Source organism: Amia ocellicauda, chromosome 9 (assembly GCF_036373705.1).
Source record: "Amia ocellicauda isolate fAmiCal2 chromosome 9, fAmiCal2.hap1, whole genome shotgun sequence".
Taxonomy (NCBI): Eukaryota; Metazoa; Chordata; class Actinopteri; order Amiiformes; family Amiidae; genus Amia; species Amia ocellicauda.
This window is the reverse complement of record NC_089858.1, coordinates 15,041,053-15,047,441: the sequence shown is the minus strand read 5'-3', so window position 1 is coordinate 15,047,441 and position 6,389 is coordinate 15,041,053.

The following is a 6,389-nucleotide window of genomic DNA, read 5'->3' as shown; positions in this document are numbered from 1 at the left end:
TGAAAAAATAAACGAAATAACAGTCATTTCCTTGTTATATCTGCTATATTTCTGTGCTTGGTGTGGATTAGGCCCTGGGAAGCTAATATTTTTCGTATTTGTTTGTTTGCCACAGGACAGTTGTTTTCCGCATTTGAACGGCGCAGCATCGTATGTTGTGATTAAGACTTGAATTTCTTGTTGAAGCCAAAGAATTGGGTGAAACATAGCCTGAGGTACAGTAAATGAACACATGCAAATATTCAACGCCCTTTGATAAAACATCAACGCAGGGCATTATAAAGGATAATCCTTCCCTCTGAGCTACATAATTTGATCATTCTTATTGGCTTACCTCTGTCACATAAAACAACAAATAGACTGCTCATAGCTGATGACTGTATAGAAATGCATAATAGCAAAAAGGTTTCCATTTAGTGCCCTTGTCCTTGTGTTAAAGGTGACAGCCATGATGGATATGACATTATACACTGAATTTATCTTCAAAATGAGGTAATTACACACTGAATGCATGGACGACAGTTTGCTTTTATACTGATAGCTTATGTGACACTGTATATAGCCTATAGAATTTAATGTACACATACATCTGAATATTTCCTTCACTGGCAGCAGATCCCTGTTGTTTGCATGTTGCGACACTCAGCTTTGAGTAGCCTTTACACTGCACTGCAGGCAAGAGAGGAGACTGTTCCCAGGGCCACAGGACTCCCCAGCTCCATGGCACTTGCATGCAGGGAGAGTGAAACTAATGCGTGTCCTCACAATGTCAGGTCAAACATGCCAGAATCACTCACACTTGTCAAAATGCGACTTTTTCAGTTTTTATTTTTATTTCCCCCTCTCAGTGCAGCTCAACTGTGCTCTTTGTTTATTCATTTGGTGGTTGTGTTACCTGCGAAACCCTCTCACATTATTTTGATACTATGAGAGAAACTGTATGTTCACACACAAACCAAGCGTGTCAATAAACCGAGAATGGAAATGAATTGGGCATGTTTTATAAGTCATGTGTTCTCATTGCGTAAATGATTTTGCAACCACCAATTGGAGAAATCCTTCCCTTGGACAACCATACTTTTCCAAAGCTTTCATTAACTAAATTCCTACCTGGTCTTAACACATGATCTCATTGGAAACCAGGATTAATCCAGGCCTTGGGTAAAGGCCTCTGCCAAATGCATAAATAATAAATACACCATTAAAATCTTCACAAACAAAGTACACATAGTTGCATAACATTTTAAGCAAACAACTCAAATGCACATTTTCTAAATCATATTATTTCAGATGGATTTCAGAGAACAGTCTGCAGGAAGGCAAACTCCACCCCCACTAGGTCTCCCTCATTGTGTCCTTATATTGTTTTGTGTTTCTTCTTGTTTTCCTCGAGAATCAGTTGATGTGTTTGACACCTGCCTCTCACCCTGGTGTCAGTCTTGCATTCCAGATTTTGCAGTTCAGTGACGCCTGCAGACTTTGACAATCTCCGCACCACACACCGAGGATGTGTGACGGCAGGAGAGGCTGCATCCAATTCCAGCACCATATCAAATATCTTATGCAAGTACATGCACAAGCTATTAAAGAGATACAGCAGTGAAAGCCACTCATGTAATTTGCGGGGCTGTGTTCCACACTCGCTGCTCTGTACACGAATTGCAAATTGACATCCTCTTCTTGCAAGCCCGGTGCCTCTGCATATGTTTATTCATCTTCATTTGTCATGGAAAGCAGTGTTTTTCCTGCAGAGGGATGGTGGAAATGAACAGCCAGACGGCTGTGTACGGACACCCAGACGGCTATATGCCCAAGTCCCCCACATGCCTTTGGACACCGCTCCTCCACACTCCTCTCACTACATCTATTGCACCCTCGCTCTAACTGGGGCATTTAAAAACACACTCGGGAGAAAGAAAAAATAAATAAACCGATTGGGACTATGTTTAAGTCTGATGGTTCATCAACTGTTTCCAAAAAAACAAGAAAAAAAACACGTGCATGGTTGTTTGTGAAATGCAAATTATTGGTAGACCTCCAGCTACAATCTTTTTCAGCTACAATTAAATGAACCTTCCAGCCAAAGTACGGCACACCCTGACAAGACGGCTGCAGATCCGGGACAGTGGCTCTGTACAGTGTATAACCCTGAATCAGCGCACTGCCCTGGTCTCTCTGCAGGAAATGTAGTACCCAACTCCAGCTTCAAACACGTTACATTACACTGTAATAGGTTGTGGATTTTCTCACCGCTGACTGAAATGATCTATTTACAGCTCTTTAATGTTCAATGTTTATGAAAATATGACAGGGCTTTAATGTTTTTCTTTTTTTTTTCTTTTTTGTACTGATACATCCTGACATAGGATTGATCTGTAAGTAGGAGAAATCTACCTCTCAATGAATCCCTTGTAGTACATTTAATTCCCTGAGGAACATGCACTACAAGAAAGCCTGATCTTGGAGAAAGAAAGAAACGGATGTGCAGATTAATATTACGAACAGTAATATTCCCCCATGGCATCTGCACACTCAGGGGATTATAGGGCTCCCAAGTGATTAGTCAAAGGGACGCGAGGTTACAATCCAAAACCTTTAAACCTTCACACAGGGCGCGTGTCACACCCCCCTCTGAGAGGTGCTTGATGGGAGAGGCCAAAGGAGAGACACACACTCCCACTGTCACCTCACACCTTCATTGAAGAAGAGTAGATTAAGTCAATATTCAAGGAAAGAGTTCCTTAAGTATAATAGAACATGATCTGCCTAATCTAAAATACACATATATATTTATTTGTTCGTTTTTAGGTGAAAATTTTGGACAGTCAAGTTAAGCTGTCAATGTATGCATGTCTGCACAGGAGTGAAGTGCAAGCCTGGTCTTCTAATTCTCCTTCTATGATTTTCTCTGGTCCAGCCTTTTGCTGCGGGCAGGTACATCCACCACTGAAACTCGACATCTGGACATATGGAGATCGAAAAGCATCAATTAAATGTACTTGATCTATTTATTTATCTGGTTATGTTGTATGTATTTATTTTGTATCACATGCCTTCAGTACTAATTAATTGATAGAATGGATCCAAGAGCTTCAAATGACTTCGGACAATCTATTGGAACAGTCGTCTCTGACAGACAGAGAGTCTTTCCGTTGCCGTGGTGCTGCTGGTCTCAGGCTGCGCTGTGGAGTGGATGGCGAGAGAGAGACACACGTCTCAGGAGAGTGGCATTTGCTCGCAGCAGGTAGACGCCAGGTTACACGTGCAGACTGGGGAGCGGAAGTTACCTTCCCATGCATGAAGACTTGATGATTTCCTTGCCCCCTTTCACATGAAGGCAAACAAACCACGACTCTGTGAGCATGTGATACCAATAAGGAGAGCCTAATTAAGCACAGACCACAGGGTAAAGTGAGAAGGGTACTTTATCAGTGCATGTGTACACCCCCTCCACACAGAAAAACTGAGCTAGAGCAAGCTTCTCATGTTTAAAGTTACAAAGCGGAAACTGTCCAGACATGCTGTGCTGTGGAAGGTGATGTGTGTGTGTGTGTGTGTGTGTGAGTGTGTGTGTGTTGTTTTTTCAACTTAAAAAGATGATAACACTGCTTCCATTTTAACTCCCAACTGAAATCACACAGAGAGAACGACTGAATGCATTTGTGTAAAAAAAACAGCAGGGTTAGTTCCCCTCTTTAAAGATAATTCTCGCCTTTGTAGCTGCCACGGATGCTGGTGCAGGGCGAGATTAGAACAGGAATTAGTGTGGAGCGCCCCGCCGACGCGCCCCGCCCCCGCCCACAGTTCAAAGCCGAGGGGGAGCTCTCCAGCAGGTAACCTCTAATGGATTTTCCAGTCAACTGCTTCCTATATGTGTGTGCTAATCATCAATTAAGACCACGATGGGCCACTTTCGCACGACTGCACAGACACACACACTGCACAGGGGCAGGCACGCGTCGGGCAGCATTGGGCTGAAACGAAACCATATTTCTGCCTTCAGACGTGAGTCCAGATCATTTTGTTTCTATGCAAAATGACATGCCAGTAGGAGCTATGAGACCTACATTGTTTTTAGTACCTATTAGTTGGTTACAGATTCAAATCACATAAAAACAATTTTCCGAACTCATCTCCTATAGGTTACACTGCTTTAAGTACTGTCATTCTCCTGCATTAGCATTTGAAAATTCAAAACAGGTTAACAAAAGCACTATTGGTATAGTAGTATACAGAAATGTGTGTATTTTCAGGAAACCAAACTACAAATTGAACACAGAGTCCCTCTCAGATTACTAACAAACATTTGGAAGTATATTTGTGTAATGTTGCACGGAATTCCTTACATGCAAAAATGCACTTACGAACACTCAAAGGATCACAGGATAAATTAATTCACACTACTACCTTTCTCTAATTCAAACGAAAATTGTATTCCATTTTTTTTGTCTCTCCTGTTAAAATAATAACCTGCGATAGCTGGGTGCAGCAGAATGTGATTGGAAAGCCCACGCTCTCTCTGTGTAATAGCAATCCTTGTGATTATATGTTACAAATTGCTCTTTACTGTTATAAAGGATTCTGTGCAGGTGGCAGGGCCCGCCTGGAGGACTAAAGGGCAAAGTGATTTGAATCACTTTCTAAATAACATTTAAACACCATCCGAGGAAACATCCCAATTTATAATCCCTGAAATATATCATTATTGGGATAATACCACAGATGAATTACTTTGCATACACTTGTCGTCAGGGGCTGACCCAGCACTATCCAAGATGACACCTTCCTCAAGCCTGAAGAATTCATTTTCATTTTCCAACTCAGCTCCCCTAATCAACATGCCTCATTGTGACAAAGAGTTCATTGTTGCTGTTCAAATTGCTGTTACCGCTACACACCGCTATTAGGAATCAGGAAACAGTCTCTGAGAAGGAACTTCAGCCTGGTAACATGAAATGTAAAATGAACTACATAAATTAATTCTATCATTATAGAGGGGGGAATTAATAACTTTGACAAATCGCAATGTCATCTTTACACCTATTAAATGTGGGATTGCCATAGCCAGTGTACGCAAATGAAGTTAATTGCAAATCGGGCAGGAATCGCTGATTACGAATCGCAGTGTAAACTACCCATGTTACAACATGTTAGGACACGTTTCAAATGCGCAATTTTTTTGTTTCTTCATAATGCAAATAAGAACTATTTGATGGGCTTAAAAAATCAGGACATTTTATAGAAGCAATGTATCAAATATGCTTGGCTTTTGGTATTCTGTATTTCATAGATTAAATCTCTCATGATTTATATAACATTCACGTAAACATGATTTTTATTAGTAAGAATTACAAAAGTGGATTTCAGCATAAGCAATAGGTCCAAAAAGCTGTTTAGTAAATTATTAAACTATTATAATATTATAATTTTGTGACAAATCTATACAGCAAAAATAGACAGAGGATGAAAACATTATACAATACTTATCTAACACAAGCTCATCTACCAAAGATGGCTAAAATAGCAGCAATTGTGAGAAAACAGAATGAATGTGAACTGAGGAATACAGGCATGTGAGCACCAGCTGGACTATCCTTCTACACACACACACACACACCCACACACACAAGCACACACATACACACACACACGCATACACAGGGAAGAAGAACAAATAAAAACAGAACCTATGGCAACAGAGAGTTTCTTTAAGAGTATTTGAATTGCTGACTGAAAAAAAATGATCTTGACCAGAGTAAGATCATGTTTTTCCAAAAAAATTAAAAACGTTTCTCAAAGGAAAAATACCAATAAATTAAATAATATCAGCCACACTCGGGAGGAAATTTGATAATATAACAATACAGGGGCACTGATACAGGGAAGAGGAGGATGAGAGGACAGGCTAAAACAGGTAAGCCGTGTAACACACTGTTCGACTGCACACCATGACACCACAGATCAGGGCCCTGCTGTTAGCATGGGCAGTGTGGATAAAGCAGGGTTCCTGGAAAAATAATCACAGCCGCCTTGTTACCAGGGATTGAATATGGGTCAACAGCTGCATTTTGGATGGGTACCACTTCTTAAATGATTTAGCACTCTGATCTGGGGACACAAGAAGCAATTTCATACATCAGTGACATCCAGAGAGCACCAGTACCAGTGCGGTTCTTATTCTGCGTGACATGCACCGTCATAATCACGATCACAAACCCGGCATTATTCCTCCTCTGAGAAATAAAGTGTCCCTGATATATTACCGAGATAGAAAAAAATAATGTGCGGGATTATATTTCGATACTAGTTGTTATTTACTCATACGTGTATAACAAAAAACACCTGCCTCTCTTTCTAATATGATCCAGGGATTAATCTTACTAAGACTT